This window comes from Xyrauchen texanus, chromosome 47, assembly GCF_025860055.1.
Source record: "Xyrauchen texanus isolate HMW12.3.18 chromosome 47, RBS_HiC_50CHRs, whole genome shotgun sequence".
NCBI classification, from domain to species: domain Eukaryota; kingdom Metazoa; phylum Chordata; class Actinopteri; order Cypriniformes; family Catostomidae; genus Xyrauchen; species Xyrauchen texanus.
Window position 1 is genome coordinate 3,602,946 of NC_068322.1, and position 25,958 is coordinate 3,628,903.

Here is a 25,958-nt window from a genome sequence, read left to right on the forward strand (position 1 = left end):
CAAGTCATAATCATTTTATGTAGTGATCAACATTATACCATAAAAGCTGTTGATTGAACTTCACTTCTATTGAACCCAGAATATTCCTTTAATCGGCAAAATGCTCAAGGCAAACCCCTCCCCCAGTTGGGCAGCGAAAAGTCATGTATTGCTCAAGTGGCACAAATTTGCATGGCATAAAGTTGGCAACCCTAGATGTGAATGACATCGAGTGAAATCTCCCTACATTTGCAAACTAATTAAATATTTGTACAGGTTAGAATATTTTCCAGTTAACGTAAGTAGTCTTTTATATTCATAAACATTGACTTTAAGTCGGTAGTTTTGTATTGTACCCTTGTTTTTAATTCCATTACCTTAGTCACAGTGTTTTATGGAATGAGTAATTCATTCCCTTTAGGACACCGTCTTGTAACTTTGATGTCTAGACCATGTGAGTTTCATATAATTATATTAGAAACGATGCATTTTTGTTTTGCTTCAAACTATAATTTGTAATGCTGTTGTTTATTTTTTTATCTCCGTAGGTCAAATGAATGTTTAAAAATACTTCTGAATAAAAGGCTGCTGAAACAGTGGGCAGTCACTGGTGCGCTTTATAAACAGCCCGTTTCTCACACAGGACTCTTGTTATTAGGAATGAGGAGGCCAGGGGCATCTGGGAGTCATTTTATGGGGGCAGACTTGCAAGTGTTGGCTTGGAGGTGCATGGCATGGGGGCCGTCTGCCAGGCACTTACTGTCAGATGCACTGTCAAGCACACATGCCCTCTGAGTTTGGCCGCTGTTTTAGGACACCTGACCACTTCACACTTGAGTGTGTACATTTAGCCTAATTGTACAGAAACTACATGCAAAATGTATTAATGTCATTGGAGTTCATTTTCAAGTAGAGCCTATATTGTAAGAGCGATAATATCCTGCATATATAGTCTAGTACACTTATACTGCATAACATTATGGTGTACATGTATCAGAGCTACTAATGTACCGTCAAAGTATCAAACTGAATATGGATCAAATTTGTAGTGTACATTTGGGTCAGTTTTTTACTTTCCGAATGAGTTTTTATAGCCAAACATACCAATGAGTAACAAGCAAGTCCTGATTACGAGTAACACACAACAGCTGCTGTCTGCCGGAACGGGACAATGGAGCTGTTTGTCCTAAAGAAACTATATAATCAGATCTAATTTCCCTGGTATCTTAGTGACAGTGTAACTGCAACTTGCTTAATGAGTTTAAGTCCTCAACGTGGAAGAAGTGATTTTTCTACACAGACAGCACACTTAAGTTATTCTCTGAATAGGGAGCAAGGGTGCATTCTAGCTTTCTGTGCAGCGAAGTGCATTCACTCCTAAAACCTGACCAAAAGTTCAGTTTCAGGCTGCAAATTCCCCAGATCTCAATCCGATTGAGCATCTATGGGATGTCCTGGACCAACAAATGTGATCCATGGAGCCCCTACCTCACAACCTACAGGACTTAAAGCATCTGCTGGTGCCAGATACCTCAGCACACCTTCAGAGGTCTTGTGGAGTCCATGCCTCAATGAGTCAGAGCTGTTTTTGTGGCACGAGGGGGACCTACACGATATTAGGCAGGTGGTTTTAATGTTGTGGCTAATTGGTGAATTCGTAGTTTCAGATGCAGCATCTTGCCGGTTTTGAAGTGTCTGGCTCGTCTGTTTTCACAGCATTTTGCCATTATCGTGATAATGCTCTCTCTCCAGGCTTTTGAAGTGAAGGTAAGTATGTGACCTAAATATGTTTGTAACAAAACCAAGAGCATATTTCACTCAAACGCTGATTCTGCAGTGCAGTTTTGGGTCTATTTACATCCATTCCCACAGACGCTCTCCCCTGTCGACCCGCCCACATGTTTCAAATCACTGATGGGTTTATGTGGGTCTCATTTAAACCACAGGGAGAGATGAAAAGAGAAATATCATATCCAATATCTAATGGACACCGAAAGAGGAAGACCGCAATACATGCTTCTTGTAGTACCATAGCCTTTTTTTATTTACCTTAGTTTGAGAACCTAGTGAGCTGCCTTGCTTTGATTGTCTACACGGGCAGCTACCTTCTAAAGCAGTAAGTAACAAGATTTTATGAAAAGCCTATGGAAAATAACAAACGGGAAAAATACTTGCGGAACCCAGAGGGCTGAATAAGTGGGCGCAAAAGTCTGGTTCCATAAATAAACATCCCATTCATTTTTCCATAAATAACTTATAAACCTTTGAAGGCAGATCTACCACGAGCTCTGAGGTTGGTCATCGATGGTATATGCTTCCATTGAAGCCATCAGTCTACACTATTTCAAATGTATTGTTTAAAATTCATGTTTGATGGCTGCGTTACTGGTGAACAACTACATTTCCCATGGTCCAGCAGAGAAAGCTTCACCAATCAGAGTACCGCGGTCAACAAAGCCAGTGAAACGTGCCTCGGAGAAACGTCCACTCCAATGAACGAGTCGGTCTCCTGTTACCCCTAAACTACAACCTATACTGTATTTTGCAATAGACATAACATATATTGTTTGTATACTTATAATCAACAAACTAAAATCAATAGTTTTACATATTCTCCTAGTTTTTATTTATTTTCATCTTTTGCAAGTCTTCATAGGATTGTAGGATTTTGGCCTCAAAATAAAGTTAGTGATGTTTTGATTTCACCCGGAGCTGGTTGCTTACAACTATTCTATGGAGGATATTATGAAATGCCTATGCAAAAAATAATGCAAAAAGTACTTCCGTAACCCAGCTGACTGAAAAGGTGGGTGGACACTGTTGCGCACTATGCATTCGATGTACTCTTCTTCTGAGTTTGTTCTACCAAAATAGCATGACAAGACTGGTCTTCATAGGAATGCAAGTCCCTTCAATGCAGTCTTAGCATTCAGAAACAACGGAAACGAACGGTAGTACAGTATTTAGTTTGTGAAGTAGTATGTCCTGGGAGTAAGTTCAATACAAGTTAAACTCAGAAATTGATTTCCACAAAAAGTATTTGGACTCCCACCTTTTCTTAAGAGTAACAAATTTAGGTTACAGTTGAGGCACTTACAATGGAAGTGAATGAGGACAAATTTTTGAACGTTTCAAAAGCATAGCCAAAAGACATGAACAATATGCGTATTAACACTATTTTAGTGTAATAAACCCACTTACTAGCCTTTTTGTTTTTTTGGACAGTTATATCCAATTTTATAACTTTGTTGCCATGATGCCTTCACACTGTAAACCCTAAAACAACCATAAAAACAATCGTTTATACTACTTTACAGCTCGACTATAAAAATAAAGTTTTAACAGAAGATTTAATGTAAGTGCTTCTATAAAATTATAAGCATCACATTTCTGCCTTTAAACCCTCCAAAAATTGGCACCATTAAGATCCATTGTAAGTGCCTCACTGTAACTTTGATTTTTTGCTTTTTTTCATATTTTTGGTCATCGACATTATGCCACAAATGCTGACAATTGAGCTTAACTTGTATTAAACCGGGGGGCGCATACACTGAACGGTTGAAAACCCTTGCTCTATTAGCTCCAAGATGCATAAAAATACCACATACATATATTGTTTAAAATGGTAAATTTTTAATTAGATTAAACCTTTTCATTGATGATTTTTGGCATGGAATGAAATTAGTTTTATCGCCAAAACCATTGATTAGCGGTATTTGTGTAAACCGTCCTCTGTGTTCATTTTTCTCTTTTGTAAGTTCTAGAGACTGTTGTGTGTGGAAATCCCAAGAGATCAGCAGTTACAGAAACACTCAACCAGCCCGTCTGGCACCAACAATCATGCCATAGTCCAAATCACTGAGATCAAATTTTTTCCCCATTCTGATGGTTGATGTGAACATTAACTGAAGCTCCTGACCCATGTTTTACATTTACATTTATGCATTTGGCAGACACTTTTATCCAAAGCGACTTACAGTGCACTTATTACAGGACAATCCCCCCGGAGCAACCTGGAGTTAAGTGCCTTGCTCAAGGACACAATGGTGGTGACTGTGGGGATCGAACCAGCGACCTTCTGATTACCAGTGATGTGCTTTAGTCCACTACACCACCACCACTCCTGTGGTGTAGTGGTCTAAAGCCACTCCTGTGGTTCTTTAAAGCCACTCCTGTGGTTCTTTAATGAACCAAAGAGAGCGCATATTACACCACTCCTCCTCTCTCTCCACTGGCTGCCGGTTCATGCACGTATTAAATTCAAGGCTCTGATGCTGGCATATAAAACAAACATCGGTTCTGCTCCAGCATACCTAAAATCAATTCTGCAGAGCTATAATCCCACCGTTGACTAAGGAACGTCACCTTGCCATCCCCAACACAAAGAGGCACCAAAACACTTTACCTAGACTTTCGGCTTCATCGTACCACATTGGTGGATTGACCTGCCCAACTACATATGTGAAGATGACTCACTTTCTGTCTTCAAAAAACAGCTAAAATCTTAAACATCTTTCCATGCGCACTTAACCAGTCACTAAAAAATAATAACTTGAATACGGCACTTTTCGTATCACTGTTTCCTTAAAATGATTCGCTTATAATGTAATCCTCTTTTGTAAGTCGCTTTGGATAAAAGCATCTGCCAAATGAATAAATGTAATAAAGTGGCCGGTGAGTGTATATTCAAGTCTGCACAACGGCAACGCACACTTCCATACATTGTACAAGTGTTTACGTAGAAGACTAGTGAAGTGTGGAATATGTGCACAGTATGTTCCTGGCCTTGAAAAGGCTCTTTGATGCGTGTAATGGATGTTTTTATTATTCTTAACTGTTTGTACAGATTAAAACATCAGAATTCCATTTTCAAGAATGTAACATCCACAAGGAGTTTAAACACAGATGAGGCCAGTCAGACTGCTTGACCAATACATGGACATCGCTCTAGTCCACTGCTATTTTTAGCGGCTGAGTATTGCTTGGTTTCTTTGCCAGACACACGGCACCAAGACTGTTTGTTTTATTGTGTGACAGTGTAAATGCAGCCTGGGATTTGCTTGTGTTTTCCCTCCCTCTGTCCTTGATCACGTCATCGCCACGATTTATGAAGCTCTCTCTGCTTGTCAGATGGAGATACAGCCCTGCATCTTATCAAGTGGATTGAATCTGATCATTCAATGCTGCAGTGACTTATTGTTTTGGATGCATTTCTAATCTTTGTGTGAGTGTGTCATCGTCGCTTGGCTTCACTGTCTGAATCGGATCAGAGTCGGAATGAGCTTTATTGCCAAGTATGCTTACATGTACAAGGAATTTGTCTCGGTGACAGAAGCTTCCAGTGTACAAACAATACACCTACAGAGATAATAAAAAATAGAATCCCGTCTGGCACCAGCAATCATGCCACGCTCCAAATCACTTAGATCACATTTTTTCCCAATTCTGATGGTTGATGTGAACATTAACTGAAGCTCCTATCCCGCATATGCATGATTTTATTCACTGTACTGCTGCCACACGATTGGCTGATTAGATAATCACATGGATGATTGTTGGTGCCAGACGGGCTGGTTTGAGTATTTCTGGGATTTTCACACACAAGAATCTCTAGAATTTACTCCGAATGGTGTTAAAACCAAAAAACATCCAGTGATGGCAGTTCTGTGGATGGAAACGCCTTGTTGATGAGAGAGGTCAACGGAGAATGGCCAGGCTGGTTCGAACTGACAAAGTCTACAGTAACTCAGATAACCACTCTGTACAATTGTGGTGAGAAGAATATAATATCAGACTGCTATTCTGAGATGTAGATTGGTACTGTTTTGGCGGCACAAGGGGGACCTACACAATATTAGGCAGGTGGTTTTAATGTTGTGGCTGATCGGTGTATACGTATGTACAAATACAAATCTGTTATATACAGATAGTGAAAGGGAATGTAATGGCAGAAGAGGTAGGATGTGTTAGATAAATGTATACTAAGCAGTGTATTGCACATAGTTATTGCTCAATGGGGCAGTTTTAACTGTTCCTGTGATGGACAGCCTGAGGGAAAAACTGTTCCTGTGCCTGCCTGTCTGCGAGCCTGTCCAAGACTTATGAAACACAAACAAGGCTTGTTTTGCTCCGTTTCACTGTGAGCTGCCGAACATTTTTCTGTATATGGAACGAAAACAAAGCCACGTGGAACAATATTCAATATTGATTTGCTCATTCCATATAAGAGCATAGTATCATAAAAGTGTGGTTCATGTGAATAATTTGCTAAGTATTCTGAAGTCATATGAAAGCTTTGTGTGAGGAACAGACCAAAATGAGTCATCATTACCTAAAAATCTTGACATTCATCCTAGTTCTGATTCATGCATTCGTGAGAGAAAAAGCAATGCCCGAATCAAGAATTGCAAATCTTTCATTAAGTCTGATTTTATCCAGTTCACAAAACGGGAATAAATTATCCACCGATCACAACGGCTCTCGAGTTGACAGCTTACTGGAGCAGAAGATTATCAGTGAATAACAACTGAAATTCTTGCCTCACCTCACTCAAAGCTATTAGTATGGCTTCAAAAGACTTGGAAAAAACAAGCACAAGTTGTACGGACCATCTTTATGGTCTTTTGCATACTTTTTAAAGATTGAAAGCCTCAGTCTCCATTCATAATTGTTGCATGGAAAAGAGCGGCCAGCACCTTCTGTAAAGTTTCTCCTTTTTGTGTTTAACGGAAGACAGATAGTCATATGGGTTTGGAATGACATTATGGTGAGTAAAGAACAGAATTTTCATTTTTTTAATAACCGCACATTGTATTGGCCAAGAATGGGATGTTGACAGCGGTTCTTTGTCTTTTAAAGTTGACATGCAGCGTGATAACCGAGCACCATTTTGAGATTTGCAAAGGGGGGCATGTGCGTCATTCTACAGCAGTTGTAGGCTGCTGAAACACCCTGTGGCAGCCTCATTTTTGGACCGGGTAAATTATAGCAATCTTCCCCTAATTAGAACAAGAGAGGCTGACTCTCTGGAGGGCCGCTACGGCCGTGATGACATCACGCTTTTCCCACAAATCCCACATGCGGCTGTGTACTCAGAGTTTGTGCTCAGATCATTGAGCTGTAAAGATTGAGTTGCAGATTCACATTAAGTGTTTGTTTAGAGCGTATGGCGTCTCACCAAACATTGAGATTTATTGCTGCTTTTTAATTACTATGCCAAGTTCTTGCAGTCAAGGATAATCAAGTTTTAAAGGAAACTCTAAAAAGATTGCTGTTGCAAACGAAACTAATAAAACACACTAGAAAATATGCATTATGCACTCCTCCTATGTGCTAACAATTAGATTTTATTGTGTTAGCCTTGAGCCAGACTTTCAATATTAAACTATGAAAATCCATTTGAAAATAAAATCACATTATTACATGTTTAAAACTGTGATCACTTAAACAAAGAGTGAATTAGTGGGTGTTAAGTATTGATTCTGTATGTGTTTTGCTGTTATTTGTATAATATATGATTAAAAAAAAAAATTATCACAAAAAAAAAGTGAAATACACTTTTTAACATTCAATGTATAAAACATTTCAATATTTATTGTCTGAAAACAATTGCTATAATTGAATTAATAATAACTACTTGCCCACAGTTGTGGTGTGATTTCCACTGCAAGCAATTTTGTCCCTAACATTTGTAAACAGGACATTTTTTTGGATGCATAATTTCCAATCAAGCTGTTATTTTGCCAAATTATGATTTTTTTTTTTTTTTGCATTTTCAGAATATATAAAATGTTATCTACGAAGTTAGCCTCAACAATAATACATCATATCCAATAAGCACATTCACAGACAAATAATTTCCCCTTCCTTTTATTACTCTCTATATATCTCTTAGCTTATCATTTGCGTTAGCAATGTTGTTTCGTTTTGTTCTCTTTTTATATGTTAACATCCACACCCAAATCGGCCATGCATATATACATACATATGTACTATTTTGTTTATTTGTTTTCTTATTTTTCATTTTTTTCCTAAGGATTGTCTGATTTTAAACATGTTATTGTCCTGTATGTTCTAATATATACCCGTCTTTCCACAACATGTACTTCCAATCTGTTTGATTTAAGTAAAAATAAAGTTGTCCTCTGTAGAGCGGGGGAGGGGGGTGGAAAGTGGGCCTCAAGAAGACAAATGAGTCCGGCTTTTTATTAAAAACCTTTAAATAATTTTTCTTTTACGAAAATCCAGCACAGAATTCTATTGAACACAATATAGAATTTGAGATGTGCTCGACTTCATTTTTTTTTTATAAAAATGACATAAATGGCTTATCGAAGCAAGACAATATTTTATTAATAATTTCAGTAAAGGATGAATCCACATTAATTTGACCATTTAGTGATATCAGAGAAGTTCGGTTACAGTTGTTCTTTCAATGACTGTTTGTAGTTTTAGTGTTCCTCAGTTCAACTGAACGGAATTCCTGCTCTGGATTTAATGGCGTGAGACTCATAATTATATGACTGTGGAAAATATATTTGAATATATATTTGAATTGCCTCATAGTCTTCACATTTAACCAAACATAATTGCAAAATAAGTACTTTTCTTTTTTAACCAATTCCCTGAACACTCGCCCTGTCTGCCATTAGTCGATCAAACAGTCATGCGCAACTTAAAATGATGCCTCACATTGAGCCAATGTTGCCGTGTCGGGCTAGTCATGATGCTCAAAGAAACAGTAATAAATTCAATGCATATTTATTTATTTATATTTAATAATGAAATGTTCAAGCGTGCACAAGCAAAGAACATTATTTGACTATATGGAAATGTCAGCACATGCTCTCTCCCAACTTAGCACTGTAATATAATAATAATAATAATAAAATATTAAAAACAAATTATGTAATGAAAATAGAGGCTATAAAAAGCTTTATTTCGTGAATTCTTGCATATAGAACATTGCAATAGAGGCTCCATTATCGGCACTGTTTAATGAATGCACAATTGTTAATACTAATTATTAACATTTTTATATTCATAAATCAATTTTAAAAACTGATTTATGGGTTACCAGCCTCAGCCTTTTCCACCACCATAGATATCGTCATCAACAACATCCAGTTTCGGTTGAGCTCTATACCAATATATAGATAGAGCGATAAGTGTTTACAATGTTTGGGTAAATCAACCTTCTAAGAACTTGCCTTTAGTTGTCTTGACATTTTAGTCTTGCAAGATTGTATTTTTTCTCTCCTCATAGTTCATATTAGAGATATGGCTCATGCAATTTGTTCTCTTTGGTCAGAAATCAAGTGTTTGACTGACAATCCTCTATAACTATTTTCCTTGCGGTGCTTTATAATTGCTACTTACAAATCTGTCTGCAACACAAACCGCATCCAGCAGCGAGGGAATGTTTTGCACGTTTGAAATTTAGGTCAGAAAAAACCTCAGAAGATTCGGGCTTCAGCGATCAGGGGATATTGCTGGTGGAGACCAACACGTTCCACACAATACAGCTTTCTGTGTGGCCCTAGATTTTCTTTCTGTATATTCTCTCTCAGTTTTGTTGCTGCAGTGCTGTTATGAATTAAAGACTATTGTGTAATAATTCACACTTGGAGGTGACTACAGATTGATAGTGAACCAGAGTTGGCTGAGAATTGCAGCTTCTCACGTCATGCGGCTAAATGTTTCTCACATGGTCCCTCAGAAAGAGAAGATATTTCACATCCATTAGCGCAAACGAACTGCACCAAGCCCCAGACCTCTGAGAAACTGAGATGTGCTGATAATGAGACCTGCAATTACATCAATGGCTTGTGGGAAGGATACGCTTGCCAAAATGACACAAATCAGGATCTTAGTTGTTTTTGGCTTGCGGTAAGATGGATGATTTTTGTCTTTGCTGTCAAAATAGAAGACTCGAATGATCTTATATATGCTGTGAAATCTGATTTGGACTTTTGAAACATATTGGCTACGTACGTTCCAAAACCTAGTGAGCTATCTAAGTAGGCAGCATTTAATGCATTGTAGTTGTTTTTGGGCACTCATATTGAAACTGAACTCAGATTAGGTAACATGCAAATGCTAGTGGCGATTCCAAACGATAGACGGCATTTCTCTTGACTGAAAGATGGTGAATGCTGCTTTATACTTTAGTAAGAAAATATCACCATTTGAAAATGCAAGCACTAAATGGCCAAGTACATAGTGTATATCGAAAGTACACAGTTGTTTGAGACACAAGTAGAGACTTGATGTTATTAGAGAGATCTTAAAGCTCTCTCCCAAAAATAAAGATTTAGATATTTTCATAATGTCATGCAAACAGAAGTGTTTTGGGTTTTTTTTTTTCTCTCCCATTTTCTCCCCACTTTGGAATGGCCAATTCCCAGTGCGCTCTTGGTCCTCATGGTGGCATAGTGACTTGCCTCAATCGGGGTGGTGAAGGATGAATCTCAATTGCTTACACGTCTGAGACCGTCAATCCGCGCATCTTTATCATGTGGCTTGTTGAGCGTGTTACCACGGAGACCTAGTGCGAGTGGAAGCTTCACACTATTCTCCAAGGCATCCACGCAGCCCACTGAGAGCGAGAAACACATTATAGCGACCACAAGCAGGTTACCCCATGCGACTCTACCCTCCCTAGCAACCGGACCAATTGGTTGCTTAGGAAGCCTGACTGGAGTCACTCAGCACGCCCTGGATTCAAACTTGCTACTCCAGGTGTGGTTGTCAACATCTTTACTTGCTGAGCTACCCAGGTCCCCCAGTCAGTATTGGTTTTAACCACTACGCAAACGACGCAATTACGTGGGGCCCCGGACATCTGGGGGGCCCCCTGCCCCAGAAGGAAAGTTCCACAAAAAACTCTTGAGGGTTGTTCTGGGTACATGCACAAATATGATTTTGTCAGCGCTCTCGGAGCGGTCAATTTTAGAGGTTTTGCTTGCGTCTGCTCTGTTTTTCCATTGTTTCAAATTTCACTCATGCACTCAAGACCGGTTGCCCACTGAAGCTAAGCCTGGCCAGTACCTGAATAGGAGACCTCCTGGGGAAAACTAAGGTTGTTACTGGAAGAGGTATTAGAGAGGACAGCAGGTGCTCACCGCTGCGGTCTGTGTGGGTCCTAATGATCCAGTATAGTGACGGGCACACTATACTGTAAAAAGGCACTGTCCTCCGGAAGAGATGTTAAACCGAGGTCCTGACTCTCTGTGGTCATTAAAAATCCCAGTACACTTCTTGTAAAGAGTAGGGGTGTAACTATGGTGTCCTGGCCAAATTCCCCCCATTGGCCCTTCTCAATCATGACCATGATTGACCCCATCTATTAATTGGCTCTAGAACTCTACTCTCCTCTCCATCAATAGCTGGTGTGTGGTGAGTGTACTGGTGCACTATGGCTGCCATCGCATCATCCAGGTGGATGTTGCACACTGGTGGTGATTGAGGAGAGTTCCCCGATCACTGTGTAAAGCGCTTTGAGTGTAGTGTCAGAAAAGTGCTATGTAAATGTAACATTCATTCATTCATGCTGAACATCTGTCTAAAGCATGCTTCTTAAGAGGGTGTTTTCATCCCGTGTATTTTCTACTTGGAGCTATTTACAGCTTAATTAAATCTGATCTGTCAAAGAGGGCAAAAAAGACAATCTTTTAAAAGCCAGAGTGTCACGGTATTTAATCCTATGTCTCTTCCTTGTCTCGTGCCTTGTTCTTAGTGTGTGTTGTGTGGGTGCGTGAATGTGTGGGCGTGTTGTTTGTACCATGATTAGCGCTCTGCCGCAATCACTCCTCTCACCAGCTGTTACTCATTCCCATTCCCTTTAAATTCTCACCACTCTCTCATCTCCTTGTCAGATCGTTGTTTGTGATGTCCGGTGTTGTTCGCTCTTCAGAGTTCCAGTCCAGTTCTCTCGTTGTCCCTGTTTCGTGTCCTGTTTGCTGTTACCCGGATTCGCCGTGTCTGTTCAACACTTCTCTTCACTCTTCTCACCACGATCATCTGACCATTGGAGACTCTGCGCCACTAGACCATCACCCCGGACTTTTCCCCTATCTTCTCAATTTGACTGTCAATAAACTAATTGTCAACTTGCAACTTGCTTCCTAGCTTCATTACGTCACACAGAGTAAATCATCATAACTGTCATAGTCAGATGGCATGTTTCGTTGTGTCATTAATCCACACTGTCATGTTACAGTGTTTGGGGTCAGGGGGTAGAGGTCTGCCTTACGCTAGCAGCTACTCATCCATAACAAATGCTGCAAATGCTAATGCGCTCCTGACAAACATTCACAATCTGAATGCAGCATACTTGGCAGATTAATTCACGCTGCAGTGGCGGGGTGACTCATTAATATTTGTGCTGCTGTTGTCGTACCCGAGTAAGCATGTTCACAAAACATGCCAGCTACACAACAAAAGCTAATACAAGAATAGTTGATCAGCGAATCAATTTTCTTTTAATCAGCTAATTTCCATGTTTGCTTGCTTCTATAAAACAGCCCACGTGCTCACTAAAAGAGTGGACCTCATAAGAGCACGTTTCACCCCAAAATCAAAAGTAAAAATACCACCAAAAAAAAAAAAAAAGAAATAGTGTTTTGTATAAAGAGAAAAAAAGCCTAAAATTATTTGGAGTTGTCCCTTGTCCCCTTGTAAAAACATAAAATAAAAGCAAAAACAAAAAAGAAGAAAATCACGGTTACAGTAAACGCTTACAATAGAAGTGAATGGAGCCAATCCATTAACATCATAATACTCACCGTTTCAAAAGTATAACCACAATATGCTAAAAAATAACAACTGTTAACATGATTTTAGTGTGGAAGAAATCACTTACAGGGTTCACCAGTGTTGTCGTCATAGCAACAAAGTTGTAATATTGGAAATAACTTTATTGATTAGGTTGGTAAGCGATTTTTGTCACCCTCCGACACATTTCAAATCACTTCACAGCAGACATGGGGACTTGTGACTTGGTGACTTGGACTCGAGTCGACTCGAGTCGCTATTTTTATGACTTGTGACTTGACTTGACAAAAAATAAAACACTTGAGACTTGACTCGGACTTGGAAGTTAAAGACTCGGGACTTGACTTGACTTGACTTGAGACACGAAGACTTGAATGACTTGAGTGTTAATCACATCATGTTTTCAGTTTGAATATAAAATATATAAATTATTTAAAAAAATAAAATTGATCCAGCTGGAGCGCAGGCTGAGAATAGTTTTGTCTTGACTGGATCAGGACACTATAGGCTATCATCAGCCATGCCCTCTCGTACCTTACGCACACCACGCCCACTTAGATCAGATAACACATCAACATGTCAGCCGGAGGGGTAACGCTACCGAGGGTCATCGCTTCGGCTTCAAAAATGATTATCAAGATGGCAAAAGATCGAACAGTGCTTTGCAAGACATGCAACGTTAAGATCAGCGGACAGCCAGACGACAACCTCCAATTTCGATCCGCCATTTGAAGAGCCATTCTGCCCAGTAAGTGCTTTCAATTTGTTAATTTTATCTGGTTAGTTGGTAGTTAGCTAATGTAATAATAGCAGGGTTCCCACGGGTCCTTGAAATCCTTGAAAGTTTGTGAATCTGAAAAATAAAATTCAAGGCCCTGGAAAGTTCTTGAAAATAAACATACATAGATACAGGTCCTTGAAAGTGCTTGAATTTATTTTGTGCAAGAAGTTTTCTGGAAAAAAAAAATCTGTCCATTAATTTTTTATTTCGGCAACACTTCGTGGCTTATGCTGCATACTAGCCTGCTTGATTTACGTTAGTTACGCGCATTTACGTTAAGTGTTTCCCGCGTGAGGTACTTTGTTTTGTACGTTGCCATGACGTTCACGCGTTTTGGTACCTCAACGTTTCCCACTCACAGACATTGCAAAAATAGGCTTATGGATCTGTGTGAGTGAGTGAGTGAGTGTGGGTGTGGGAGTGTGAGAGCGCGAGAGTGAGTGTGTGTGTGTGAGCGCGAGAGTGAGTGAGTGAGAGAGTGTGTGTGTGAGAGAGAGAGTGTGTGAGAGAGAGAGTGTGTGAGAGAGAGAGTGTGTGTGAGAGAGAGTGTGTGTGTGAGAGAGTGTGTGTGTGAGAGAGTGTGTGTGTGAGAGAGAGAGTGTGTGTGTGAGAGAGAGAGTGTGTGAGAGAGAGAGAGTGTGTGTGAGAGAGAGAGGAGAAATGTAACAAAGTTTAATGTACGTAACTGTGTTTGAGAGAGTCTGTTGGATGTTAAGCTGTTATTTGTTTTATGGACTCAATGTTGAAAATTTAAAACATTTCAAACACTGTTGGCAGAAGTGAAAAATAAATAATTTTATGAAGTTTGATTCCATGATGTATTTTACTGAACATGAGTATTGTAATTTACTGACAGTTACTTATATCTTGTCTTTTCACTTTATTATGATTAGATTCTGCAGGTAAAATTACAATAATAAGGTGACTTGACTTGGACTTGACTTGACATAGCCTGTGACTTGACTTGACTTGCCCAAGAAAAAAATACTTGGGACTTACTTGAGACTTGAAGGTTAAGACTTGAGGCTTACTTGAGACTTGCACATGTGTGACTTGGTCCCATCTCTGCTTCACAGCTTCTCTTGGGATGCAGCAAGAGATGTTTTCAGACACACTCTTCTTGCGTAATCACTAGCGGGACAGACAAACATGTAACAGTGTTCCTCCGAGTAAAAACGCTGGACTTTGTATCGGCAATGAGTCAACTAATTGAATGTGAGAGAATTTTGGACTCATTTCTATTCCCGTCAGTTTGATTTACATGTCTCGACAAAAGGTTTTCAGACCCTTCACATTTGTGCTAACACAATCCAAACTCACCCCTACTACCGTCCAATATAAGAGACTTGGCCCTAATGGCATACTGTATATTTTTGTGTTAGTTAGGACAGATTTAAATGTAACCAGATATAAATAGTCATTCTAACTTTGCACGGAAACGAATCGGTTACCTAACGTAACCTCTGTTCTCTCTAGATGAGGGAATTAGTATTGCATAAGCTAGCTTACGCTACGGGAAAAATTCATCTTTTCTGAGATATTGAAGCCAAAAAATTATCCTTAATTTTGTATCATTTGTCAACGCAGTGCAGCAACTGCAGACCTTGAGCGGACTAGCTAGCGAGCTCATTGGTTGCTCTGTGGCAACTGCTGCAGCCTATAGACGAACTTGGGCGAACTCGCGTCCAATGAGAGGTGTCCGCATGCTTACTGCATCAAAGCCCGCCAAAATGGGTGTGGCTAGAGTGCATATAAGCGTAGTTCGTAGGCTGGAACCCTGGTTTTCATTGAATGAAGCAAAAGTCGCTCGTGGCGCGAGCACGGCCGGCTACGCAATACTCATTCCCTCATCTAGAGAGAAACGAGGTTACGTTAGGTAACCGATTCGTTCTCTTACGAGAGGTTCTCTCGTATTGTGTAAGCTAGCTTATGCTACGGGAACCCATTGTCAACGCCGTGCGCGCCAAGCATCCACTGCATGAGCCCCGGGGGTGGGGGGACCCGGGGGAGCCCTTGTGAGTGAGGAAATAATATTTGGCCGGCAAGAGTGCGGGCCAGTGTGTGTGTAATACATAAGCACATAGTGGGAAGGGAACGACAGAGCGGCGGTGCCGGTCTGTGTGGAATGAGTCCCATCAGTGCAGCTCACCAGGGGAGCTTTAGCGTATTAAACCGCTAGTAGTTTTGCCTGCAGGGCGGGCACTTCCAGATTGTAAAATCTGACAAAGGTGGAGGGGGAAGCCCAGCCCGCTGCCACACATATGTCGTGAATGGAAATCCCGCTGGACCATGCCCACGATGAGGCCATGCCTCTAGTGGAGTGAGCCCTAATGCCCAACGGGCATGGCAGGTCTTTTGACGCGTATGCAGCAGCAATAGCGTCCACTATCCATCTAGACAGTGTCTGTTTCGAGGCGGCGAGACCTTTGGTGCGCCCTCCGAATGAAACGAAAAGCTGCTCAGAGCGTCTGAAAAAGGCGGAGTGCGCAGTATACAATCTCAGTGCTCTGACTGGGCAAAGGAGATTGGCGTCGCGTTCGCTATCGGATGCTGGCAGCGCCGATAAGGAAATGACCTGTGCTCTGAAAGGAGTACCGATCACCTTGGGAACATAGCCGTGTCTAGGCTTTAAAATGACCTTGGAGTCACTTGGTCCGAACTCAAGACACGCAGCGCTGACAGACAGCGCGTGAAGGTCTCCCACACGTTTGACTGATGACAGGGCAGTCAGAAAAATGGTTTTGAGTGAAAGGTATTTCAAATCCACGGATTGAAGCGGTTTGAAAGGGGGGGCTTTCATAGTTTCGAGAACTATAGAAAGATCCCAGATAGGAACCAATGGGGGGCGCGGGGGGTTCATCCTTCTAGCTCCCGGATGACGCGGGTCACCAGCTCGTTTTTTCCCAGTGACTGGCCGTGCAGGGGTTCAGCGAACGCCACGACGGCCGCCACATACACTTTGAGCGTGGATGGGGATCTGCCCTTATCCGGCAGCTCTTGTAAAAACACGAGCAGCGACGACACCCCACATGTCCGTGGGTCCAGGTCTCTGTCGGTGCACCATTTTGAAAACACAGACCATTTTGACGCATAGAGTCTTCTCGTGGAAGGGGCTCTAGCGTGTATGATGGTGTTTATTACCCCTTCTGGCAGAGCGACGGGTAGTCGTTGATCACCCACACGTGCAGCACCCAGCACTCTGGGTGGGGATGCCAGATCGTGCCGCGAGCTTGAGAGAGGAGATCTGCTCTCACTGGGATGGGCCACGGCGCTGTCAGTGACAGCTGCGTAAGCTCTGGGAACCATGTCTGATTCTCCCAACATGGGGCTATGAGGAGCACAGAGTGACGCGTTTCCCTGATCCTCTGCATTACCTGTGGCAATAGCGAGACGAGAGGGAAGGCGTAAAGCGGGCGGTTGGGCCAGTCCTGGGCCAGCACATCCTCGCTTTTCGAGAAAAATATTGGGCAGTGAGAGTTCTCTTCTGACGCAAAGAGGTCTATCTCTGCTCTGCTGAATATGCGCCATAACTTCTGGACTGTTTGAGCGTGCAGGGACCATTCCCCTGGAGGAATATTGTCTCTGGACAGTCTGTCTGGGCCGTCGTTCAGGTGGCCTGGCATGTGCGTCGCCCTCAGCGAGCGCAGGTGGCACTGGGACCAACTCAGTATGCGTTTCGTCAGATGGAAGAGGTTCCTGGATCTGACACCGCCCTGACGGTTTAGGTAGGATACCACAGATCTGTTGTCCGAACGGACCAGGACGTGGTGACCCTGAATTACCGGGAGAAAGCGCATGCGCGTACTCGACCGCTATCATTTCCAGACAATTTATGTGAAGGAGCTTTTCCTGAACTGACCATAGGCCAAAAACCGGAGAGCCCTCGCAGACCGCGCCCCAACCCGTGTTGGACGCGTCTGTCGAGATGACTTTTCGGCGAGATACAGCTCCCATCGTCACTCCCCGCTGATACAATTCGGCCACTGTCCAGGGCTGCAGAGCTGAAATACAGGTCTGAGTCACCTTGATCAGCTGGCGCCTGTGGCCCAAGCCCGGCGAGACGCCGGGTGTTTAGCCAATGCTGAAGCGGCGATGCGCAGTAAACCCAGCTGAAGTACTGCTGTGGCTGAGGCCATGTAACCTAGCACTCTCTGAAATTTTTTCAGAGGCGTGAGGCTGTTCATCTGAAAGGACGCGGCTAGTCGCTGAACATGGCGCTGCTGTGTAGATAAGCGAGCCGTCATTGCCACGGAGTCTAGTTCTATTCCAAGGAAGGAAATTGCCTGACTGGGCTGTAGTGAGCTCGTGGTCCAATTGACTGCAAGACCCAAACTGTTCAGATGGCTGAGGAGAACTGTTCTGTGAGACAGAAGCTCCGTATGTGACTGTGCCATAATCAGCCAGTCGTCCAAATAGTTCAGAATTTGCAAGCCCTGACTCCGCAGGGGTGCGAGCGCCGCATCCATGCACTTCGTGAAAGTACGGGGTGCTAAAGACAGGCCGAAAGGAAGGACGGTGTATTGATAAACCTGGCCGTCGAAGGCGAATCTCAAGAATGGCCTGTGACGGGGATTTATCTGAATCTGAAAGTAGGCATCTTTCAGATCGAGAGAGATAAACCAGTCCCCTGGCGCGTATGCGCGAGGAGTTTCCTGATTGTAAGCATTTTGAACGGTCTTTTGCAAGCACCTTGTTCAAACCCTTGAGATCTAATATTGGTCTGAGGCCGCCGTCTTTCTTGGGAACAAGAAAATTACGGCTGTAAAACCCCGACTCGCTCAGCGAAGGCGGCACTTTCTCTATGGCCCTTTTGCACAGAAGGTTTGCTATTTCTGAACAAAGCATGCAGGCTGCTTCCGTGTTCACAATAGTTTCGAGTCGAGCTCTGAAGCGGGGAGGGCGGCGATCGAACTGTAGCAAATAGCCCTGTTTTATTGTGCTTAACACCCATTTGGATATCCCTGGGATAGCTTCCCACGCTTTGAAGCATAACGCTAGAGGGTGAATGGCCAAATCACCCTGACTGCTGCACACAGCGCGCTGAACAGAATGTGCGAGCGCGCTTACTGTGCTTATGCATGACTGCTCGCAGACAGCAGGGACAGGCTGTTCTGTGAGTGACTTCCCGATTGAGGTGAATGGGGAAAGAGTCACATCTGTTAAGTGATGCGCGAGCATAGTCACGGGCACGGGACTTACATACAGAGAAGTGTTTGCTGGCCGTGTGACAGAGCGGGCAGAGAATGGGCGCGCACGGATTCGTGGGCACGTTTATTGACTCTATCACTCGAGTGGGCTGTGTCCGCTTTATGTGAGTGGGCTCTGATCGGGACACGGGAAGTGTAATGCTTGTGTGTAGAGGTGAACACTGGATTGTGGGCACATTTTCTACACAAGGCATGTTTGCTCTTTACAAGATTTCTTTGGGTCGCCGTGAAAACGGCGTTTGAGTGCAGGCAAGCGGGCAGTATCACCGGCTTGTTGGCTGCTGAATCCACCACTGTAGTAGCCTGAGAGAGGGGGACTGACAGGGGGCGAAGCTTTGACGGTGGTCTGGCCGCAGCGGGACTGAGCCGTCGTTTTTTCAACAAGGCTAGGAGGACTTCGGTTGCTCAGATTTCAGCGCAACCTTAGACCGAGGCCCGCGGGGGGGCGGCGGCCTGCGGCGGCTGTCTGAGCGCGATCGAAGGCGGCCGCCATGTCGACGCTGAGAAGTCTGACTTTGTTGAGCTGGGCGCTGTGAAGAGGCTCGTGCAGGAGGCTGGTCACGTGGGCGGCCTGCAGAGGAGCTAGCGCGACGCGGCAGGAAGAGATTCATGGCTTGGGTGGCTGCCTTTCTCATCCCACTCCCGAAGAAGGTCCGCTTGGAGGATCTGTAAGACGGCCATGGAGTGCAGAGCAGATGCGGCTTGGCCGGCGGCGGAATAGGCGCGGCCAACATAGGCGGAAGTCGCTCTGCAGGCCTTAGACGGGAGCACTGGCTTAGACCGCCATCTCGCGGAGGGCGGGCAAAGGTGTGCTGCTACCGAATCCTCGACCGGGGGGGGTTGAGGAGTAGCCCTTCTCGGTGGCGCCGTCCACCGAAGCGAGAGGGGTGGAGACGTGGGAACGGATCCTGGCCGAGAAAGGCACGTTCCACGACTTTGCAAGCTCAGTGTGGAGTTCTGGCAGGAAGGGAGCGGCCCAGGCCGCGGGTGTTGCGCGGCGACGGCTCTGAAGAAAGCAGCCGTCGAGTCTGTTGGGAGCCTGCTCAGGGGGCGGTGACCACTCGAGCCCGAGGCGGTCGACGGCCTGTGTGAGAGGCGTGTTAGTTCCCCTTCGACTCCGGCGCGGGTCCTGCTGGATTCCTGGGCCGAGGAGGAGGCGTGGGAGCCTGACCACTCCTTGCTGTCCGAAGCCATGATGGAACAGCCCTTATCCTCCGCCTCGTCCTCCGAGATGGCCGCAGTGCGGCTGCTGGGCGGCAACTGCGCGTCCCGGGGGGGGCGGAGAGGGTGAGAGCGATGCTCGAGGGAGAGGCTCCGGCGAGGCAGTCGCTTCTATCACCGATTCTGGCAGCCTTTGGGAGCGGCGCTTTTTCCTGTGCGGCGGAACGGAAGGTGGCACGGCGGCTTCGGTTCTGAGCACTTCGAGTCGAGCCTGCAGGGTCGACATCGGAAGCTCCTCGCAGAGGTCGCATCCGCCTTCAGCGAGGGCGAGCTCTGCATGCCCCAGTCCCAGGCAGAGAGCGCAGATGATGTGGCGATCTCCGGCGCTGAGAGGGGTGCAGCATGAAGCGCAAGTGGTGCGAGGCATCTTAAAAAAGACGCTCGTTACTCTTTTGTGAAGTTCGTTAAGAACTAGCTTGCTCTAAAAAAGGATACATCAGCGGATGGCGTAGCTCGCAGGATGGCTGAAGGTGGCGGAGACGGCCGGCTTCTTCGAGCGCTGTCCAAGCTTGCTAGATGCCCCTCGAACGGCGACGCGGCTTCCAGTTCAGAGATGCGAAGAGCTTCGCTGAAGAGATGAAAATCAGGGTTCCAGCCTACGAACTACGCTTATATGCACTCTAGCCACGCCCATTTTGGCGGGCTTTGATGCAGTAAGCGCCGGACGCTCTCTCATTGGACGCGAGTTCGCCCAAGTTCGATCTATAGGCTGGAGCAGTTGCCGCAGAGCAACCAATGAGCTCGCTAGCTAGCCCGCTCAAGGTCTGCAGTTGCTGCACTGCGTTGACAAATGATACAAAATTAAGGATAATTTTTTGGCTTCAATATCTCAGAAAAGATGAATCTTTCCCGTAGCGTAAGCTAGCTTACGCAATACGAGAGAACCTCTCGTAAGAGAACAAGCCTAAAAGTATTATTTTGTGTTGACACAAGCATCTCACTTTTATCGCTGTTTAGAAATGTTCATCAGCTATAAATGTTAAACCCTGCATTTTATCTCCTTCACAACATTCCCGTATGTTAGAAGCCATCTGTGTTGGGATTTCACATGGTATGCAATAATCCCAGGGTCATGTTTACATTAACCTCTACAATATTTCAGGAATTATGGCTAAATGTGGTCTCAGCATTATGACTGTTCTGTAATAACTTGTCACCTTAAGGGGTCATGACATTTTAATAATTTTATTATCTTTCCTGAGGTCCACTTATAATGTTAGTAAAGAGTTTTATTTGCACCAAAATAGTCATAATTTTGCAATATATAATAATTTTCCACCCTGTCTCTGGCCCTCTGTCAGAAATGTTTGGTTTTAAGCTCTCTGGCCCTTTAAGACTTCAATGTAAATGCCCACTGTTATGATTTGCTAACATTATGCAGCCCCTCCAAAACAGTCATAGTTGGAACTCAATCATAAGAAAACGAACAACAAGCTCAACAATATTATAAAACTAAATTTCAGGGTTTACACATAGCATACCCCCAATAGATTTCATCCAAATACATTAAGCACATTAACTATAAAACAGTCATGCCATTTTAAATGTGGTGAAACTGTTTACAGTTTTACCTCTGGTCCAATAGAGTTTTTAACTGCCCCATCTTGAATAATGCTTATTCAGTAGCAGTTCCTTTGCAAAGCTTGAATCATATATTTACTGGTTAACAAGAAATCCATGCTGATCTGAGATGAAAACATACAATCCACGTTGAAACGTAATGCACAAATGTAATACAATCCATGGTGATGTTCACAGACGATTCAACTGGCTTCAACAGGCCAAAACAGAGACACTGGTCTTCACATCTCATATCTTCCATGTTTGTTTACACACCGAATGGCATGTGTTTCTCTCAGTCAGTTGCATCAGCAGACTGAGCTGCGTTTTAAAAAGTTGTGCTTGTACCGCTCTTAAAATGTGGTGCACATCACCAGAAATGCATCAAAACGATCAAAGACATCCATCTAGTGCATGTTTACAAAAGACTAACAATTAAAAATAGCTCAGATGGATGCAAAAAAAAGTACTGCAAACCTTCATGAAGGCTGAATGAATACAAATAATTAATACTAATAATTCCTTACATTTATATAGTGCTTTTCTATGCACTAAAAGCATTTTACATAGTATAGGGGGACTCTCCTCAACCACCACCAGTGTGCAGCATCCACCTGGATGATGCGACGGCAGCCATAGAGCACCAGTACACTCACCACACACCAGATATTGGTGGAGAGGAGAGTAGAGTGATGTAGCCAATGAATGTATGGGGATTATTAGGAGGCCATGATTGAAAAGGCCTATGGGGGAAATTTGCCGTGGACACTGGGGTTACACCCCTACTTGTTACGAGAAGTGTCTTGGGACTTTTAATGACCACAGACATTCAGGACCTCGGTTTAACGTCTCATCCGAAAGACGGTGCCTTTTTATAGTATAGTGTCTCCGTCACAATACTGGGGCATTAGGACCCACACAAACCACAGGGTGAGCACCCCCTCCCTAATACCTCTTCCAGCAGCAACCTTAGTTTTCCCCTGAGGTCTCCCATCCAGGTACTGGCTAGGCTCAACCCTGCTTGAAACAGAATGGAGGTCTCTATTTTAGAGTTATAACTTGTCATTGTGTCTTTTAAAAGCAGAGTGAGATGCATGATAACGATCAAAGCTGTTCGTCTAGTGCATATTTATGTAGTAAAATATTTCATTCCAGATAAGCACATGAAGGTGTCCTGTGTATGTCCCCTTAAATGTGTAGATGAATCTCCCATAACAGGCCCTTTCTCCACTTCACCTGTGACTGATTGAGCACTAGTGGGCTGGACCAAGGGAGCAATGACGAAAAATAGGCGTTGATGTCTTGCTGAAGAGGCAGTCATATGCAGATGTATTTTGGTCCTTGTGAAATTGATGGACTGGACCAGATGTATCTGGTCCCCCAGAAATTCCAAACGAGCTGTTTCTAGAGGTTGCTTTTATATAAATGCTCTTTTTCTATTGAGGAAGTTTTCAGTTCTGAAACTTCCAGTATGTTTTTATAGTAAAATGACCTCTTATATGTCAAAAGATCAAGGAAAATTGTATTCCTCATGTCATGACCCCTTTATAGCTCTGCTTCTTTAAGGTGGCTCCTCCTCCTTTTTTGTATTTATAAACTATTCCAATTAACTGTCTGAAGTTTTGGCATTTTATCTAATCCACTATGACTTCTTTTATATTTGAGCACAAGCTACAAGTCAGCTGCAGAAGTCTTGGCTACGGCAAGACCTGACAAAAATATTAAACAGTAATGTTAACCTGTTCCAAAGCACATGCAGAATGTGGCTGAGTTCCATTTAGTACAAACAAGAAACAGGTTTTAAAAGGATTTGGGTTGAAATTCAAAGCTTTTTGAGTGCCCTGTGAACCCTGTAATGCCAAGCAAAGAGTCTTGGTCAAATGAGAATTTTGGGTTGTGCATATTTCAAGTGCCGTGGATGGGATTCATGTGTGGAGAGGTGGAAATAATGAGTCAATTAATCTTAGGTTGGAAGATGGAAATGTCTTGTTCTTATCGTCCTACACATTTTAGAGTTCTCAGAAAAGCTGGCTGTCTTTACAGGTATGTGCCTAAACTAAAGCAAAGAACATCCATAATATTGCATTAGCAAAACCCTCTGTCTTAAAATGATTTTTCTAATAAAATTAAAGGACACTCTCTGAATGAAAAGCCACGCTGCTTCCCGAGCATATAGCTTGGTTTACCAATGATAATGTACAATATTTGTATTTTGCCATTTGCTAGTATATATACACGTACTGTAGGAAATAGTTTAACATATTAAGCCAAGGCACAGTTAACTTTATTTTTGATTTTTGTCATATGCTTTGTCTTTTGATTAAAATGTCCTTTAAATGTATTTTTCGGACTAAAATTGCATATAATTTTAGTCTACAAAAAAAACTTTTTAGTTGGTTATAATGTACAAAATCATCTGGTTACTCATAGTCAGGGGTGAAAATAGTACTGAAAAATCATCGGCAAGTATCGGCAATGAGTATCGGCAAAATTTTTAGCGTGAGTAGATTAAAAGTAGCTACTCAAGAGTAATAGAGTCACTCAATTAAAAGTACTCATGAGTAGTGAGTATCAAGTACAGAGTTGCGAAACCTATGCCCCATTATAATGAACACTGTATGCAACTTTTATAATACATCAATTATCTCTGATAAATACTACATGAATCTGAATCCAAAAAATAAAAGGGAGACATGATAACAGAAATTAAAAGATTAAGTTATTTTCAATACATTGATCACCATTTTAAATCGTAATGTATGAAACAATTACATTAAAATCAGTTTATGTATAGGGTCGAAATTTCCCTTAATGCTGACAGAGTGTTATTGTTGTGCATAAAACATGTTCAAACAATGCAAGGAATGCAATAAAATGCTAAATAAGCAGGAAGACTTGGCAAGTCATGTCCTGCACAATAGAGGAGGTAGAGCAGGCATGGGAAAAGATGTTTGGTACAGGGGCTACATCATGCTTAAAAAGGAATAATTCACCCAAAAATGACAATTCTCTCATCATTTACTCACCCTCATGCCATCCTGGATGTGTATGACTTTCTTTTGTCAGCAGAAAACTTTGTTTCTATGAACAAAAGTCATAGACAGATGGCATTATGGTGAGTAAATGATAATAACATTTTCATTTTTGTGTGAATTATTTCTTTAAGTAGCACATGGGGGCACATTGTCCTGCTTTTGAGCTACAATGTTCCACATTGATTTAGTTCTTGTATATTTTAAGCCCAGAAATAGTTGTGTTCTCATTCTCATGCATGATGCACAATTTTCTGAAGTTTGTGACTGGTGGAATATTCTGCCTAAATTATTGCTCTACATATGTTGATCTTTTATAAAGGCTGAGCATAATTATAAATTATTTTATCTTCTCTAATTTCCTGGTAATTTATTATACCAATTAACACAATCTCTATATCAGGGAGCGGTATTATTAAAAAGCTAACAATATTATTAAAAATATTTTTATTACATTTATTCTATTACATTAATACTTTTAAAGCTACGTATAAATACTAACTTAAAGCTAAGTTATTCGGCAAAATTAGTGAGTAATGAGTTTTCTCATTTCCTTGTTAATGTTGTTTGATTAATAGCCTTAATATAACATAGCCTGCTAGACAGTGCTCAATTGATGCAAATACGCTTTTTGTCCTACTGTTTAAATTCACTTTAGACATAAACGACTGCGTTTATATTAAATCCTCATCAAGACGGGCATTGGCGGAATTATAAAGTGTATTTGACTGTTTAGGCATGAATCTGCATTAGCACGCAAAAACATTAGCTGCCTGTCAATCAAACAGCACACAGCTACAGATGTCACGAAATAAAAAGTCAATCTTTTCTATTTCATCTAAATCAACCAACCAGTGGTGCTCTTTCGATCGTGACTGATGTAATGAACACCCCTGTTCTAGATATAAAACTACTTAATTACAGTAATGTGAGTATTTGTAATTCATTACTTTACATCCCTGCTTGTATTAGTCTTCTTTTTATTGCATTTCAGTGTTCACTTATTATTCGCACTACTTATATGACGAAATAACGTAGAATAATGCAGAATAGTGCAGTTTGGGATGCACAAGCAAGCACTACTTTTACTTTTTTTGGTACACAGAACTTAGTTTTGAGGTTGTTTGGATCAAAGTTGTTGTTTTTGTTTTTGCAAAAATGTAATTAGTCATTGATGAATTTGGAGAAAATGAGTGGATGTACAGTAAGTCAATTTCAGTGTGCTTCAAGAGCACAGCGAGTGCTCGTCAAAGTCCTTCATTTGTCCAGACTCCCTGAAGTCAGTGCTGTGTTTTATGTGTCCTCAGAAAGAGGCTTCTAAAGGCTTTTTATTGATTTATTAATGCTGTAATGGTGGGGGCTTAGGTGCCGGTTGGCCACAGTTATCAAGGGAGTTATTCCATA

The 25,958-nt window shown here is 42.4% G+C and overlaps 1 long non-coding RNA gene across 1 annotated transcript in view; it reads right to left on the reverse strand.

Moving 5' to 3' along the window:
* LOC127638732 (uncharacterized) overlaps nt 1-25,958 on the reverse strand; it is an 81,408-nt gene that overhangs the window by 32,553 nt on the left and 22,897 nt on the right. The gene's annotated exons all lie outside the window — the stretch shown is intronic.